The sequence below is a fragment of the Solanum dulcamara genome, chromosome 6, assembly GCF_947179165.1.
Source record: "Solanum dulcamara chromosome 6, daSolDulc1.2, whole genome shotgun sequence".
Classification (NCBI taxonomy): domain Eukaryota; kingdom Viridiplantae; phylum Streptophyta; class Magnoliopsida; order Solanales; family Solanaceae; genus Solanum; species Solanum dulcamara.
Genome location: NC_077242.1, coordinates 27,212,753 through 27,232,312, shown reverse-complemented (window position 1 = coordinate 27,232,312; position 19,560 = coordinate 27,212,753). Strand labels below are relative to the sequence as shown.

The following is a 19,560-nucleotide window of genomic DNA, read 5'->3' as shown; positions in this document are numbered from 1 at the left end:
TCACATAAAGTGATGTATCCGACTGATACATCGCATACAGTAATGTATCAGAAAATAGGAGAAAGTAGGGATTTTTATAATTTTTTCAAATGGTAAGAAATTTTAGAAAATATGGTAAAATAAATTATGTATTTAGGTAATTTTTCCAAAAAAATTAATCCCCCCCCCCCTTTATAGCCTTAATCTCGCCCTATATAATTTGGGGTTCCTACACAATTGAGAGGGTTGGGTTATTTTTCTGAAAATAAAAGACACTGAAGAACACATTTCCCTTTTACCAAAGAAAAACATAAAATTCCCTAATCCTATATTTGGAGAAGACCACAATCGAAATCTCGTTTTGTTTCTGCTTCTCGAATCAAGACTTAGTGTCGGTGGAAAGCATTTTTATTCAGATCGAGACCCAGGTCGCTGCTCTTGAAAAGGTAATATTTCTTTCTTTTCTCATTTTATTTCCTTCATCGTGAAGTAATTGTTGCCTAGCTTACATGTTGATGGCTACTTGATTCCTGATGGTATGGAAATGATTAAGTGTTCGGATTTTTAGGAGTGTTTTTCATTGACTGTTGATTATGAATTTGTGATATGGTCAGTTTATCGATTTAAACATCCCTTCAGTTCATCGTATGAGGCTATGTGATTGCGTTCAGCATTGAGTTGATTTGTGCTTTTCTCACTTCAAAGTGCCATCACTGCTCAATAATAAGGCTATACCATCTAGTTCTATTAGAGTTATTGTAGTATCAATGCTCGAGTTCTTGTTACCTATCACTGTGCTACATTAAATGTTGAAATTGATTCAGTATTTACATTTTTTTCAGAACCTGTATTGGAGATTTTTTTGGTTGAGCTTGAATTAAAATGAGTTGCTAAGCTGACTGATTTTAACCTATGAGTATCGAATTGATTTCAATGTTGACTTTAGCTACTGTTCTGCTGCTTTACTGATTAAATTACTCTCGTATGACGTGATTTTGTTCCTGTTAAAGTCTGTTTTTTTAAGATTATAGTGGTTTTAGGTTCATTAAATAGATATTGTTCTGTTTTTTCAGATTATAGTCGTCTTAATTACATTTTGCACTAAAGAGCTCATGAAAAATGGCACTTAGCGGTACCCACTAGATATTTCTCTCGATAATTGAGTTAACAGGTCTCCTTATGTGCCAATCATGGCATCTTTTCATTATTATGTCGCTATATACAATTTGGATCTACACAAGTTTTTCATCATGCCATTTGCTCAGAAGATGTATTCACTGGTTCCAAAATTTAAATGCACATAAAATTGCGTACCAACTTTTGAAATTAGAACATAACTGGCTAGATGTGTATCTGTTGATTTTCAAGTTAATAGATTTGCTCAGAATTTTCCTTAACTTGATAACTTCCTTTTTCTTGTTTTAATAGATGCAAGCTTTGAATAAATACATTGGTTATTATGCTACAGCTTCTTGCAAAAAGTGCATGATTAAATTTTTATATTGTTATAATGCTTTTCATTATGCCAATTGAGCTTATCCTAGCTAAAGAGTTAATTGTTCAAGACTAAGTAATGACAATTTAGTCCCAGTATGATTTTTTGATTGGGTCACAAGCTTATGACGAACAAAACTATTCTCAACAAAGAAAGTAGACTCATCTATGTGAAATGGGAACCACCAGATAGCGACTTTTTAAAACTTAATATTGATGGTGCATGTACCTCCAACCCAGGTAGGAGGAATTGGGGGGGTATTCAGAGACAAGAACAAAGAATGGATAACAGACTTCAACATGGGTGTCTACATTGCTATGAACATATATATGGAAGCACTAGCACTATATTACGTGCTAAAAATTGCACTACGGGAAACTTAATACTTCTAATCATCGAAACTGATTGCAAAGATCTTATTAACATGCTATTTAACAAATGTTGCTCCCACCAAAATTTGATTGAAGATTGCAGGTACCTACTAACTAAGGCAAAAAGGGTATCAATCAAGCATGTTTTCAGAGAAGCTAATAGAGTAGCGGATCAACTAGCAAAGAAAGGATGTGAATTAGATATTTTTGGAAGCTTAATGATGTACCTCATTCCCCCTGCTTTTATTATTTCTGTATTTGATAGAAACAAGACGAACACTATTTTATAATGACTCCTACGTATATTTATTAAATAAATCCTTTATTACCAAAAAAAGAACATCTTCTAATTCGCTGTACTAAACGACCCCTTACTATACAGTATACACTATACAAAACTCGTCAAAATCTCGGCCGAGCATTAAGGACGAAATGAATCCATTTCGTCCGATGCCACCATTACCACTGCCATCGTCCTCCACCTTTCCGCCGCCACTACCACTGCAACCATCGTGCACCTTTCCGCCACCACCACCTTACTTTCACCACCACACTGCAACCAGTGCTCCGACAAATGATCTTCCTAGTGCTCTCTCATCCCTTACATCTCTCCTCAATCTCTCTTCAACTACTCTCCACTCTCTCTCCTCTCTTCTTCCTATAACCCTTCTTGTTCCCTCTCCCTCCCCCTCTCCAACTCTAATCCCATGTCCTTTCAATCGCAACCATCGTCTTCCCCTTTCTTCCCTCTTCTCTCACTCCCTTCATTGCCCACCCATTTCCTCTTCATCCGTCGAGTACATTCAAACCCTAATCCAAAACCTCAAATACCCCCAAACCCTTCACTCATCCAATTCCTTTACCTTACCCTTATGCGAATCTCAATCTGATCTTTGCTTCTCTCTTGAAACCTACCTCGATTTTGAAAATCCCACTTTTTTCTATTCTAATTGTCCTGGGGTTGTTTATTTTCCTATTAGGGGAGAAAATGCCACTCCTCCAATGCTGACTTTGCCCACAGTTTTATCTTCAGAATTTGCTAATTTTGGTGAAAATTTGATGATATTTTCGAAAGAAATTGTTATTCAGCTTCTTCCTTCGGAGGTTTATGCAATTAGGAATGAAACGGATCGTTGGGATGAGTTTCCTTTTATGTATTCATATCGTGTTCTTCGTGCAATTTTAGAATTAGGGATGACTAGTGTGGAGTGTTTATCTACATGGGTAGTTGCTAATTCAACTAGGTATTATAGTGTTGTACTTGATTTAGCAATGAGGGATCATATACTTGTACTGTTTAAGCTTTGTTTGAAGGATATAGTTAGGGAAGCTATTGATTTAGCTAGTACATTTTGCAATGGAGAAGCTGAGGAATCAATTTTGAGTAACCAGAGTTTTAAGTGTCCTGTCTTAGTTCAAGTCTTGGTGTGGTTGGGAACCCAACTTTCCATGTTATATGGCGAAATGAATGGGAAATTGTTTGCTATCAATATGCTAAAACAATGTATCTGTGATTGTGCATTTAGTTCTTCTATGTTCAATGAATCTACTGATATGAAAAGTGGGGATGAAAACCTTCAAGACCCACAGGAAAGTGGTGAACCACTTAAAAGTAGAATGGGGAATGAGGGAATAAATGTATCGGATGAAACACTCTCTAAAAGCTCGATTTCTGTATCCCAAGTAGCAGCAGCTGTTGCAGCATTGCATGAACGATCTATGCTTGAAGAAAACCTCAAAGCATTAATGAGTTTACCATCACTTCCAGCTTACCAACGGTATATTACCTTTGCTCTTCTTAGAATAGTATTCCGAATATGTCCACATGTCTAGATGTGTATCACAACATTTGTTCGACGAGTACCTTGGGACTCCTACAGACATTAGCCTCTGCCTATTTTCCCAAAAAAAGGAAAAGGAAAAACACAAAAAATCAGTTACTGTTAAGTGTTTATTGGTTTTTGTTTTCATATTACTGACCATTTTCTTCAACACTTGAGCTTTTTTTGGGACAGGTGCATACTTTCTATTGAGAAGAATAATCTATGCATTGATGTCAAAAGTTGATAAATTAACTTGGTTCAATTTGAAGTTATGATTCATTAATGATTTTTCTACTAACCCAGAGTTTTGACTGGATTTATAATGACCATCCTCTAGAGGCATATAAAAAAAAGATAAAGTTGAAGGGGTGAAGAGCATATCTTGAACTATGTAGAAAGTTGTATCTGTCTCACAAATGATTTATATGAAGACGAATAAAAAAGTTCTTGCCAGTTCTCTGGTCTGCGATAAAATACTTAAGAAGTTGTATCTGTCTCACAAATGATTTATATGAAGATGAATAAAAAAGTTCTTGCCAGGCCTCTGATCTGCGACAAAATACTTAAGTCTTTTTGGCCAAGCTTTTGCGAAGCTAAGTGCTTATTTTTAAAAAGTGAGGTGCTAGGCCAAGCTTTTAGGAGAAAATAAGTGATTTTGGGAAGTAGCAGAAGTTGTTTTTAGAAGTACCTTTTTTAAAGTTATTTTTGAGAAAATACACTTAGAAGCACTTTCTAAAATCTTGGCCAAACTAGTTGCTTCTCCAAAGTTCTTTTCAAATTGATTAGTTAAACACTAACTGCTCCACACTAAGAGTACTTTTTTGAAAAACACTTTTTGTAGAAAAAGCCTTTTCAAAATAAGCTAGTTTAGAAGATTGACCAAACATGCGTATTAAAATAGTGATGTGCAAAGATAAATCGTGGACAATTTGTGCAAAGGCGTCAAGAACAGGAGTATTTTATTGCTGGTTTTTCTGATCTCACTTTTTTCTTCAAGCATGAAATAAAAATATACTAAAATTTTTTCCTATAGTATATTGCTAAGCAGTTTCCTTTGCAGGTTGATGGAGCACACTTATATTTCGAATAAAGCAGATGAGGAACGACAAAAACGCCCTAATTACAAAGCTCTGCTTGAACATGATGGACTTCTGTGGCAGCGTTCGCGAAATAATCAGGTGTGTTTGCTTGTCAAATGGTACTTTGAGTCGTTACTGATCTTGAAGCAATAACTATATATAACCCTACGGCGATAACCAGTGTAGAATCAACATTTGGGACAGAAGTGGTTTCTGCTTTTGCGAGGTTAAACATAAAAGAACATTGTTTGCTTATATTTCTGTTTTTTCAGCCCTTCAGATCTTCTTGAGAAAATTCGACCTAACAGAATATAACAAATGAATATATGCTTTCTGTTTTATCCTTTCTTCGTGGTCTCTTCTAGTAATGAATATCAACGTGCTACCAAAAAGACTGTTATTTTTGAAAGTTTAATGTGCTAATTGGAAAAATAATACAAAACTGGAATGCGTTTCAAGTTGTATATGTCTGGCTCGAAGTTTTGAATTCATTGCGCTTGTTAGTCAATCTGTTTGCGGAAGTTATGGTGTGACAGCAGTTCACTTCTGCTAGTAGTGAAGGTTGCAAAGGACCAATTTATGCTTGCTGCACAATAGAAATTTGATGTGAAATTTAAGATCACTTATTACATATAAGGTCCTTTGGTTGGAGTGGTTAGAAAAAATAGTCATGGTAGTATTATTTATCTCGTGTTTGATGACATTTTCGTTTCCAGATAACTTATACGGTAATTGAGCTTTTATCTCATATTGGTTGCAACACAGAAGAACTTATATCCTCCTCAGGTGTACAAGTATTATTAACCTCCGTAGAACTATACCCGCACCAGAATCTCAACTAGTCCATGAACCAAATAACCCCCAAGTGGCATTTACAATTTCTTAAATTTTTTATAGCTGAGACAAATTTGGGTTATCACATAATGGAGGATGAGCAATCACAAAATATCATATAAATGCATCTCTTACAAACTAAAAGCTCATATTAAAAGCTATTTTTGATAATTATTTGGATTTGTATAGATTAAGAGCCCGTTTGGATTGGCTTTAAGTTGGTCAAAACCAACTTAAAGCCCCTTTTTAGCTTTTGGACGTGTTTGCCTAATGCTGACTTTAAGCCATAAAGTTCTTAAAGTCAGTCAGAAATGAAAAGTTAGGATTTCTAACTTTTTTTTCCAAAGTGCTTAAAGTCATTTTCTTTGACCATGAAAATTACTTTTATATCCTTTATATTTTAACTAAATTCTCAAACTATCTTTTTTTATTCTTTTAACCCTAAAATTCACATCATAAGCACTTTTATCCAAACACTCAACTGCTTATTTATAAAAATAACTTTCAGCACTTTAAAGTTCTAAAAGCACTTTATACATAAAAGTTACTTTTTTTAAGCCTATCCAAACGGGCTCTAAGTAATATAAATAAAATTTTCAAACAAAGGAATATTAATATATACCCCCTCTGTTTACCCTTCGGGGTGGCCCAATGGTTTGGGCTTGGGACTTCCATGTTGGAGGTCTCAAGTTCGAAACCCGTTGCCAGTGAAAGCATGGGGTTTGCCTTTTGGGCCGAGCTCGTCGCACCGGACTTGCCTAGTGCGGCTTACGTCTCCTGTGTCGTTTGTGAGCTATTGCATAGGAGCGACGGTTTTACCCTGTGCGCACCCAAAGGGTAGCGGCTGCGGGTTTTTCTTGTCATAAAAAAATATACCCACTCTGTTTCAATTTGTTTGCCTAACGTTTCATTTTAGAGCCCGTTTGGATTGACTTATTTTAAGTATTTTTAAGTTAAAATAACTTTTAAGCACTTTTGGAGTGTTTGGGTAAGTTAAAAAAAATGCTTATAAGCACTTAATTTTAAGCTAAAATGCTATGTTAGAATAGGAATAGGTGTACACAATCCTACTTAGAATAGGAATAGAAATAAGAATAGTTTATAGTATCCTACTTGGAAAAGAATTGGTTTATAGTGTCTATAAATAGGGTCTTTATGTAGTATTGTCCTTACACAATTCAATAATATTTTTTTCTATATTTCTCACATGGTTCAGAGCGTTGGTGAGAAACTTCAAGTCACCGTGTGTCAATTATTTTTCCGGCGACTTTTGGGGGCTGTTAGTTTTTTGTTCAGTGGGTGTTGTGAGAAAACCAACACCATTACAAAGCTCAAAAAGCTCAGGCGACCAAAACCCAGCCAGCACCACCGGAAAACAATACTTCACGCGCTGTTCGAAGGTGAAATTTTTCGGCGAGATCTGGTTTACACGCCGACGCGTGAGGCTTCTTCGATCAGTTATTTTTGAGTTTTTTTTTCTCGGTTGGGGTCGTCCAGTTTTTCCGACCAAACCCCAGCCAATTTTGTCCAGATTCGAGCCCCCAAATTAGGGTTCCAATAATTTTTAGCCAGTTTTCATCGAAATCAGGGTTTTCAAACCAGATTTCGACAGTCAGATCTGTCTTTTCGATTTCCGGCGACTGAACTTTTTTTTTTCTAGATTCCTCTCTCTCTATATATTTCATAATGTCTTTTGGGATTGATATTTTTGGCTCTAAAAATATAGGAAGTTCAAGCCCTATGATTACTTCGAAATCATTAATGGGAAGCTCAAATTATTTAGCATGGGCTTCCTCGGTTGAGCTGTGGTGTAAGGGTCAAGGCGTCCAAGATCACTTAACCAATAATGTTTGTGTGGTAGATGAAAAGGCCAAGGCTAGTGAGGAAGATGCAAAAGTCAAAGCACAATGGGTGAAGGTTGATGCTTAATTATGTAGTCTCTATGGCGATTTATCGATTCCAAGTTGATGCCCTTGTTTCGCCCATCCCAGACATGTTATTCAGTTTGGGAAAAGGCCCGTGCTTTATACACTAATGACATATCTCGATTCTATGATGTGATATCTCGAATGACTAACTTAAAAAAACAAGATTCCGATATGTCTACTTATTTGGGACAGTTACAAGCAGTTATAGAGGAATTTGAAATGTTGATGCCAGTTACTACGAATGTGGAAAAACAACAAGCGCACAGAAAAACGTTTCTAATTCTTACTCTTGCTGGACTTCCTACTGACCATGATTCAGTGAATGATCAGATTCGAGCTAGTCCTGTAGTTCCTATAATAGATGAATTATTCTCTTGTCTACTTCGTCTTGTTGGGCCTCCCAATCACAAAGTAGCCTCATCACCCACCATTGACTCCTTTGTTTTTGTATCTCAAACCAAAGAAAAACGAACATATCAATCTATGGAGAATCGGTGAGGAGGAGGGTGTTTTGGAAAACCTCGATCCAAGTGTAATTGTCATAAACTTAGGCACACTCGTGACATATGTTATATTTTGCATGGTCCACCACCAAGTTATGATTCTATTGCTCTAATGGAATATAATGAGTTCCTTCGAAATCGTGCAAGTAAGCAGACATCTCCACAAGTAGCATCTATGGCTTAGCCTAATCAATCATCCAATAATGCTCATATTGCTCATACAAAATATGATGAGTTCCTTCAGTATTGAGCAAGTAAGCAAATGTCACCACAAGTAGCTTCAGTTGCACAACCGATGTTTCTGTTGCGGGTAATTCTTTCGCTTGTGTTTCACAATCTAGTACTCTTGGTTCGGGTCATGGACTCAGGCGCTTCCGAGCATATCTCTGGTAATAAATCACTTTTGTCTGATATTGTTTATTCACAATCTCATCCAGCTATTACTTTAGCGAATGGGATCCAAACAAAACCAAAAGGGGTTGGCAAAGCCAAACCCTTATCTTCTGTCACTCTAAATTCTGTTCTTTATGTCCCTGGCTCTCCTTTTAATCTGGCATCTGTTAGTCGTTTGACACGTGTCTTATATTGTGGCATATTCTTTTTGATGATTTTTTTCTCATGCAGGACCGCAGTACGGAACAGACGATTGGCACAGGGCATGAATCACAAGGCCTTTACTATCTTACCTCTTTAAATACCTTTACAACATGCTCCGTTACAGATCCTCCAGACCTAATTCACAAATGTTTGGGACATCCGAGTCTATCCAAGCTGCAAAAGATGGTGCCTAGTTTGTCTAGTTTGTCTAGTTTAGACTGTGAGTTGTGTCAACTTGGGAAACACACTCGTGCTACATTTTCACGTAGTACTGAGGGTCATTCCAAGTCTATTTTTTCATGAGTTCATTCTAATATTTGGGGTCCTAGTAGAGTTAGTTCACCCTTAGGATTTCGTTATTTTGTTAGTTTCATTAATGATTATTCAAGATGCACTTGGGTTTTCTTAATGAAAGATTGCTCTGAGTTATTTTCTATATTCAAAAGTTTCTTTGCTGAAATACAAAATCAATTTGGAGTTTCTATTTGTACTTTTTGGAGTGATACTGTCTTAGAATACTTATCCTCCCAATTTCAGGAGTTTATGACTCACCATGGAATTATTCACCAAACATCTTGTCCATACACCCCTCAACAAAATGGTGTAGCAGAGAGGAAGAATGGGCATCTCATTGAGGCCGCTCGCACTCTTCTCATTGAATCTCATGTTCTGTTGCGCTTTTCTGGAGATGCAGTCCTTGTGTCTTGTTATTTAATTAATAGAATGCCCTTATCATCTATTCAGAATCAGGTTCCACATTTCATTTTGTTTCCTCAGTCATGTCTTTACTCTATCCCCCCTCGTGTCTTTGGAAGCACATGCTTTGTTCATAACTTAGCCCTAGGGAAAGATAAATTAGCACCTCATGCCCTTAAATGTGTCTTCCTTTTTTACTCTCGAGTTCAAAAAGGGTATCGTTGTTATTCACCTGAACTTCATCGATACCTTATGTCTGTCGATATCACATTCTTTGAGTCTCAACCTTACTATACATCTTCTGATCATCCTAATGTATCTGAGGTTTTACCCATACCTTAGGTCTTACCTGTAGCAACTTTTGAGGAATCTATGGTCTATCCTACATCTCCAGTTGTAGTGCCACCACTCCTGACTTATCATCGTTGTCCGCGTCCAGTTGTAGTCTTAGATGATTTATGTTATGTGCAAGACCCTGCTCCTACTGTGGACTTGCCTCCTCCTAGCCAACCGATTGTACTTTAAAAAGGTATACGATCCACTCGAAATGCGAACCCACATTATGCTTTCTTGAGTTATCATCGTCTATCCTCACCACATTATGCCTTTGTATCATCTTTGTCTTTTATTTCCAATCCTAAGACTAGAGGTGAAGCACTTTCTCATTTTGGATGGAGGCAGGCTATGATTGATGAGATGTCTGCTTTACATACGAGTGGTGCTTGGGAGCTTGTTTCCCTTCCTATAGGTAAATCAACTGTTGGTTGCCGTTGGGTTTAAGCAGTCAAAATTGGCCTAGACGGTCGGGTGGATCGACTGAAGGCTCGCCTTATTGTCAAAGGGTATACTCAGATTTTTGGGCTAGATTATAGTGACACTTTCGCTTCCGTGTCTAAATAGCATCTGTCCGTCTTTTTCTATCTATGGCTGCTGTTCGTCATTGGCCTCTTCATTAGTTGGACATTAATAATGCTTTTTTGCATGGTGATCTTGAGAAAGAAGTCTATATGGAGCAACCACCTGGTTTTGTTGCTCGGGGAGTCTAGTACCCTTGTACATCGATTGCGTAGGTCACTCTATGGTTTGAAATAGTCTCCTCGAACCTGGTTTGGGAGGTTCAACATAGTAATTCAACAGTTTGGCATGACTCGTAGTGGAGCTGACACTTAGTCTTTAATCGGCATTCTGCACCAAATCTGTGTATTTATATAGTTGTTTACGTTGATGATGTCGTTATCACCGGCAATGATCAAAATGGTATCTCACTAATTTGAAGCATCTCTTTCAACATTTCCAGACTAAAGACAACTGAGTGAAGTATTTTCTAGGTATTGAGGTTGCTCAGTCTAGATCAGGTATTGTTATTTCTCAACGCAAGTATGCCTTAGACATTCTTGAGGAGACAGAAATGACGGGATGTAGACCCATTGACACTCCTATGGATTTGAATGTTAAACTCCTTCCAGGACAGGGGGAGCCACTCAGTAATCCTGAAAGGTATAAACGGCTGGTTGGAAAGTTGAATTATCTCATAGTGACTAGACCTGACATCTCTTTTCCTGTGAGTATTGCAAGTCAGTTTAGGCTAGGACCACAAATTCAAAAGTTTTATTTACTTTCTTAAGTCTGTTAAAATCAACAACATACCCACTGAAATCCCACTAAGTGGGGTCTAGGGAGGTAGTCTATGCAGACCTTACTTCACTACCTTGAGAAGGTAGAAAAACTATTTCCAAAAGACCCTCGGTCAAGTGCATCAAACCCAAGTCGAAGAAGAAGAAAAAAATGAAGAAAGCATAGTTGTTAATAAGAAATACAGTGTAAAGTCTACAAGAAATAATAACAACAAAATAGTGTGATAATAGAAACACAATACACAAAATATGACAAGAATTACAAAGGTACGACTAGTATCACGACAAGCACTAACAAGCCTAAACCTACGCACGGCAAGATGACACTTCACCCCTACTAACCTTCTACCCTAATACGCGACCTCTACTCATTCCTATCTAGAATCGTGTCCTCAGTAATATGAAGCTGCACCAAGTCCTGTCTAATCACCTCTACCCCCTTTGGGTACCCCCTACAACCAGCCTCTTGCAGCTCCTTTGCACATGCCCAAATTATCTCAGTCTCGCTTTCAACATCTTGTCCCCCACAGAAGCAACTCCTATCTTCTCCTGGATAACCTTACTCCTAATCTTGTCGCTACTAGTTTGCTCGCACACCCATCTCAACATTCTCATTTCTGCAATATGCATTTTCTAAACATGTGAGTTCTTGATTGACCAACACTCTATCCCATACAACAAGGACGGTCTAACCACCATTTTGTAAAACTTATTTTTAAGTTTAGGTGGTACCTTCTTATCACACCAGACTCCAGAGGCAAGCCTCCATTTCATCCATGTTACTTAATGCAATGTGTGACATCATTTTCGATGTCCTCACTACCCAGGATTATGGACCCAAGATACTTAAATTCTCTCTCTTGGATTTAGTCTATGTGGCAAGCCGTGCTTCCACGTCCGCTTCATCTACTCAACACTGAATTTGCACTCCAAATACTCTGTTTTAGTCCTGTTCAACTTGATCCTTTGGACTTTAGAGTTTGTTTTCAAACCTCCGACCTAACATTAACTCTGTCTCGTGTCTCATCAACCAATACTATGTCGTCTACAAATAACATACACCAAGGAACCTCCTCCTCACTAGGGCTGGGCATAAAATACCGAAAACCGAATTACCGAACCGAACCGACTATTTTGGTATTTCGGTATTCGGTATTCGGTAATTCGGTTCGGTAATCGGTACCAAAAGTCCACAATTTTGGTATTCGGTTTCGATATTTAATTTTTTTCCATTCGGTATTTCGGTAAATACCGAATACCGTAATTAATATGACTAGTCCACTATTAATAGTCTATTATATGTGTTGGGCCTAAGCCCTTTATGAAATATTTTAATTCAGCCCAAATCGCTAACCCAATAACAACAGCCCAGTCCAACAACATTACAAGATTACAACAAAAATCCATTTAGCTAGGGTTAAATGTTATTCTTTATTTCTGTTTCTCACTTTCTCTTCTTCTCAGTTCTCTGTTCTTCACTTCTTCTTCTTCTTCTTCAGTTCTTCACTTCTTCAGTTCTTCTTCACTTCTTCTCAGTTTCTCACTTCTCAGTTCTCGTCGTCAACTCGTCATCAGTCATCACTCATCAGTCGACAGTCATCGTCTCATGGGAAAGTAAAAAAAAAAAGAAAAAGTAGCTTCACAGGAAAGCAAAAGCTTTTTTGGTTATGGCTGAATCTTCTTCAACAAAATTGGTATAAGAAATTAGTGGCTTTGGAGTTTATCGGGAAGAGGCTCTGAAGGCGAAACAAAATTGGTATAAGAAATTAGTGGCTTTGGAGTTAGTGGCTGATTTAGACGAGCTGAATTTTTTTGAAGCTCAGACAAGTTTTCTTCCACCAGCGTTATTTGTATATCTGTTGAACATTGCTCTTTGTATGAAGAAAATGAAAAAAATCTAAAGTTTTGATCTTTTCGGAAAAATCATAAGCAGCATGTTCTCTCTGTCTTTCTCTTATTTCTGAGATCATTTAGAACTGCTTCAATAATGTCTGGACTGAACCTTGAAGGCAAACATGACCCAACCAACCAGTCTACTGGCGGGTAAAACTGGAAAAAAATATTCAAATACACACAATTCTTATTCTTTTGATAAGTCCACAAAAAATTCATTATTAGAATGGCAAACTGGTGTACAAAAAGGGAACTCTCCCCTGTTTATTACTTCCTTAGAATAACAACTATAATCCTTCAGCTTAGGACTAGAGTAGATCTTTTCTTGCTTTTACTTCCTTTTCTTGGAAGTGTAGGTTCCTATAGATATGCAACATACCACCCAACAACTGGAGGGACATTCAGGTGTAAGTCTTGGTACAACCACACTACAGCAAATAATAACACATGGTGCAGCAACATTACAGCAACAGCAGGTGAAGGATCACTCAGCACTAGGAATACCCTCCTTGTTGGTTTCAAGTTTGCAGGTACACTGGAAGTTTGCCACAGCTGTTCCAATGTTGAACTTATAGTTGGGACAAACAAGCAGTCCAACAGCAGCAGCAGAGGCCAGCAGCAAGCAACAGCCATCAAAATTCCAGCACAGGCCACAGCTGCAGCCCCCAACAAAAGCATCATGCAACATCAAATTGACTCCAAACTGGGCAGGAATACAGAAAATACAGTAGTTGCAAAGCCCAAGAAATTTCATCCCAAACGGATAATTGGAGACGTTAGTCGAGCGACCTTGAAAAAGTTAGCCGACTTAAGTCTTCAAATGGAGCAATTCACTACTTGGAGCTTCCAGCTTGTCCAAAAGGCCTCCAAATGTTGCAAGAACACAGAAAATACAGTAACTACAAGGCCCAAGAAGTTCCACCTCAAATGGATAATTGGAAACGTTAGTCGAGCGACCTTGAAAAAGTTAGCCGACGTAAGCATAATGAGGAGGTTGGTGTCTATTTGTTTTTGGTCTTGTTGGCTTGTCTCTATGCATTTGCAGGTATCTGGAGATACATTAAAGCATGTTACAGTTGGGGACATGTTTACAAGCCACAACACACAAAAACTCCAACAACATGCAGCATACAAGGACAAACTACAAGTCCACAATGGACCTGCAGAACCACAGCACAGTGTTTGCTGTGCAGAAGTATTGGAGGTACTTTTCTTCTTGTTCTTTTACTTGTGCAGGTACAATACACAACTACAATCCCCAAGAACAAGTACTTCAGCATACAACCACTCACTAGAACATAAAGCAACATCAAGACAGATGGTGGTGGTGTTGTGTGTAGTGTGCTGCTGCTGCAGGTAGTGTTGACTGTTGTTGTGTTGCTCCTGCCAATTATTGGCTTATTGCTGCTGCAGGTGTACTGCAAGTGGTGTTGTTGCTGATTGTTGCTTATTTTGGTGGCTGTTGTAGGTACCTGCTGCAGGAGGTGTTGTGTGTAGTGTGTAGTGTGATGCTGCTGGCAGTGCTGGGTGTAGTGTTGCAGGCTTGCAGCTTATTGCAGCTTATGTTGTTAGTTGTTGTTGCATGTTGTATGCTGTTGCAGGTGCTGTAGGGAGCTGCTGCTGCTTGGTGTATTGTTGCAGGCTTGCAGCTTATGTTGTATTGTTGTTAGTTGTTGTGTGTTGCAGCTGAAGGCTGAAGCACTTTGTTGTTGCTGCCTGTTGTTGCCTTTTAGTTTTAGGTTTTATTTTAAGATGGTTTGTGGCTACTTATCTTGTAAAAAAAAGTGCTTGCATTTGTGTTGATCTTATAAGATGCAGAAATTTGGGTATTACCGAATACCGTACCGAACCGAATTTTTATTTACCGATTACCGAATTACCGAACCGAAGTTTGAAAGTTCGGTATTTGATATATACTTTGAATTACCGATTACCGAATTATCGAATCTAAATTTTGAAAATACCGAACCGAATACCGAACGCCCACCCCTACTCCTCACTAGACCCCATCAACTCATCCATCACCAATGCAAATAGGAAAGGGCTAAGAACTTATCCCTGGTAGGAAAGTGCTTCGAGTCTCCTCCCACCATTCTAACTCGATTTTTAGCTCCATCGGACATGTCCTTTATCGCCCTAATATACCTCATTGGGACACCTTTAGCCTCCAAACACCTACAGAGAACATCCCTCGAGACTTTGTTATATATTTTTTCAAGATCAATGAACACCATAATATGAAGGTCCCTCTTCCTTCCCTATACTTCATCAGTCTCCGCATAAGATGGATGACTTCAGACATGAATCCAAATTGATTCTTAGAAATGGACACTCCTTTCCTCACCCTCATCTCCACCACTATCTCCTAAACCTTCATAGTGTGGCTTAACAATTTGATATTCCTGTAATTATTATAGTTTTGGATATCACCCTTGTTCTTATACAATGAAACCATTGTTCTCCACCTCCATTCGTCGAGCATTTTTGCCTTCTAAAAATAGCATCCAAGTGAAGATCAAACAAGCAAATTGAAACTATGGGAGTAAGAAATTTTGAAATTTACTAGATGTTACAACAACAACATACCCAGTGAAATTCCACTAAGTGGGTTTACTAGATGTTAGAAACTAAATAATATTTTTGGCTTCCATCTACATAATGAATGAAATATTTTATACTTGGGGCCCATTTGATATGCGACATAGAATTATGATTTTAAATCAGATTGATTTGAAGTTTAATTTTTGTTTGGATATGCAATTTGAATTTTCTAAATTGTATTATTTTTTTCATAAATAAACCTAAACCCCCCCACAATTTGTGGAAACTATCAAAATTTCTCCTATTCTTATACAATTTTTACCAAATGAGCAAACCGTAGCTCATAAACAAGATATCAAAATATCTAAGGCGCTGTATTGATAGATCGCATATCTTCGTGTTTCTTTTATAAATAAATGTTTGTGATTGCAAACATTCAAATAGGCAAATACACATAATTTTATAAAAATCTACTAGCCAACAATTGTATTAACTAGTTATTCTTTAAAATAATCCTTTCACATTATGGACAATCTCTTCACGCCAAGCATGAGTTTTCTTTTGTAAAATTTAAAATGATTGATCTTTTTTTGGTTAACAAAATATAAACTTATGGGTCTAATTTTACATATATATTTTTTGAAATAACAATTTGGAATCCCAAATCATTTTTTTTGTGTGGAGAATTTGGGATTTTAAATCGTGATCCCAAATCGCATGTCCAAGCGTTGATTTGATATCATGATTTCATATCACATGTCCAAACACAAGCTTACCCTTTTGGGTTAGTTGATAAGCATAAAGTGATGAAAATCACTTTTAGATGCTGAAACAAATTTTATATATAAGCAAGTACATATTTGGATAACCTTCTAAAAAAAGTACGTGCTTGGATAGAAGTGCTGAATTTGATATTAGTTTGTTTTGTAAAAAGGTATTGATAAACACTTTTCTGTTAAAATGACTGAATTATCCTTAAAGCTATTTGCCAAAAATTATAAATCTAAAAGTATTTCTACATAAAACAGATAAATGATGGAGAAAAAATATAGAGATAATTAGAAGTTATGTTTTATGTGGAGTACTTCAGAGAGTTAAAAAAAAACATATTAGGACATCGTAAAAGGTTTTGTCAAACTAAAAGTGCATATAAGTTGTAAAATCGTAAGTTAGGGGTGTCCAAACTCATGGCTTTTGGTCGATTTTGGCTTATAAGCAGCTAGTAAATACCCTCTTAGCGTCAAACACTCAGATGATAAAACTTCAGACCTTGATTCCTTAAAATTCGGTGACTTAAATTCTTCAGTATGCGAAATTCACTTAAAATTGGTGAATTAAAATATTATTTAGTGATATGTAATTAAAATAGGAAGGAGTGGATGCGTATTAGGGTAGAAGGCTAGTAGGGGTGAAGGTTAGTGGAAGTTTAGCATGTTATGTTGTATATCGTGCTTCTATTATCACACTATTTTGTGGTTGTTACTGTTTCTTCCTTATAGACTTTACATTTGCTTTGTTTATTAACTGCCATGCTTTCTTCATTGTTTCTCCGTCTTTGTTGCTTGGGTTTGAGGCACTTGAGCCGAGGGTGTTTCGGAAACAACCTCTCTACCTCCTCAAGGTAGTGATAAGGTCTGCGTACACTCTACCCTCTCCAGACCCCACTTAGTGGGATTTCACTGGGTATGTTGTTGTTGTAGTAATGAAACTTCAAAGCTTCAGTTACTTTAACTTTATCAATTAGATCCCAACTCCTTTCTTAATATATTGCGTGGCATTTTCAGGACACAAATAGAACAAAAACGAGGGAGGAATTATTAGCTGAGGAAAGGGATTATAAACGTAGAAGAATGTCATATCGTGGAAAAAAGTTGAAGCGGTCAACAACATAGGTACATTTTGCTTCTTAAGATTTGGCCGTATGTTTTTCTCTGTTATTTTTCTATCAAGTCTTGTATATCATTGACCTGAATCCAATCAAAAATCAATTTGCCAAGAAGAATTCTATTGATGCCCATCTGGTAATGCAGAAAGCTTTGCGGACTTCAATTATTTGCACTCGTTACAGATCTCGATCTTCATGTCTACTCATTTTGTGTATTCAGCTGTGACTTCTTTCTGTTCCTTATACATCTTTTTCTTTGACATCTTTATTGATGTCCTCTTCTACCTTTAGGTTATGAGGGACATAATTGAGGAATACATGGAGGAACTCAGGCAAGCAGATCCCATCAATTGCTCAACAAAAGGAGCTGAAGAGACCAAAGTTCTGCCGTCCGCATCCTACACACTGGATAATTATTATAAGGATAAAGCTGAGTCTGGAAAGAGGCAGCTGGATTCATCTTCTTTTAGCAAAGGAAGGGAGAGTGATTATAGGGAAGAGTTTCATACTGATGGAGAAGTCAATTCAACAGATTTCAAATATGATTATCCTGAAAATATGGAAAAAGCATCTCAGTGGCATCATCGACATTTAGTAGCCGAGAGAAGTAATGGGAGGTCCAGACAGGACAGAAAAGATTACTCTAGAAGCCCAAATCAGCGAAGCAGTGGTGCCTATTTGCGTGAAACATCGATCAGCCAAGAGAAGAGAAACTATTCAAATGATTCTAGATATAATTTTTCCAGAAGCTCCAGCAGGAGGTACCACAAATCAATTGACAAAAGTAGTCCACATAGGGAGAGAGGTGATCGTCATTTTGACTTCAAGAAACGGAAGGCAAGGGATGCTTCTGATGATTTTGAAGACTGATATGATCCGTCAGGACCTTAGAAAAACTGTGACAAAATGTCCCACTATTGTAGCTAGTTCCCTGTTTGTCAGGTTAATCTGGCAATGTGTTGATATTGGAACGGCATCACCATCAGATTTGTTGTGACTGGTCTTATCAGTAAGAATTTCCTGTGACTGGTGCTTTTTGTGATCTACCAGTCAAATTGGCTAGGTAAGCAGCTACGGGTTTGACTAACCTGGATACTTGATTTATTTTGCTTTTTCAGGAAAGACTGAAATCTTTTTGCTGGTTTTCCCCCCTTAAAACCTTGCAGTAGGGAGTCATGCAGGTGTCTGCAGTTTATCCACTTCTGTATCCTTCCATGTATCCTTTATATTGTTTTTTCTTGGCATTATCTTAGATTTATTGTTCTCCGTCCTTTTTCCCTATCCAAAGAAATAATTTTCTCTTGGATTTTCAAGTGGACTTAGGGTATGGCTAGAACACCAGTGATAATGTTCTTCATGTGCACATGATATAGTAAGTTGTTCTTTTCCATAGTGCTGGGTATAACTTGACCTGAAACATAAACATATTTTGCAGAATTCCTTTTTTATTGTTGGAACAGATATTGTTGCACAACTTTAATGCTAAATCCTTTTGGTTTGTTGGTTAAGCTTCAATGTACAACTACAAGTGTAAACACAAGTTATTAAAGTAAGATTTACTTGTTTACATGCTTGGTTCATGATTGGGTGAAGTATCTGGTTTTAGGGGCCTCAAAACTTAGCTGTAGGCTTGTTGAAGGTGACACTCCAGTTATGAGATATGCTTGTATAACTGTACGTTACTATATAGAAATAGTGCATAGTATTATGGTAGCAATAGTTTTTCCCTTTACATATAGGTTGTATCATGTATGTTAGTCATATTACAGAGGACCTGGTAGAAGACTACTGCTTGGTGCAGCGTCAGGTGTAGGCTTTTTAGTTGCAATCTAATTGTTTTTGTACTTCCAACAGCGGATATTGAAATTGGGGCAGCCACATCTGCACTATGATTGTTGTTGTACTTCTAATGACACAATTTTCAGAAGGTGTGAGAGCCACACCAAAAGATTGGATTCCCGTAGTAGTAGTCAATAATAACAGAGCTGAATCCTTGAGCACTTTAAGCATCTCCAATCAGTTTGATTGTTTTAGACAAGTCTTATAGGGAATTTTAAGTTGGCAACTATAATAAAATCAAGATGCGGTACTGAATTGTGCTAGTTAGAAGAAACTTGTTTTTTGCTAAAGGAATCCCCCCCCCCCCCCCCCCCCTAAACGAGAAAGTATCTAATTATAAGCACTTCAAGACTGATATGAAAGTTCATATACAAGATAAACAAAATTTTATTTTAGAAAGTTAATCTAGTATACATGCTAGGTTCATATCTGGATAAGGTATCAGGCTCTTGGGCCCTCTGTT

At 37.4% G+C, this 19,560-nt stretch overlaps 1 pseudogene; it reads left to right on the top strand.

Annotated features, from left to right (window-relative positions):
- Positions 1-235: 235 nt before the first annotated feature.
- Positions 236-18,827, top strand: LOC129893318 (U11/U12 small nuclear ribonucleoprotein 48 kDa protein-like; annotated as a pseudogene).
- The last annotated feature ends 733 nt before the right edge of the window (positions 18,828-19,560 follow it).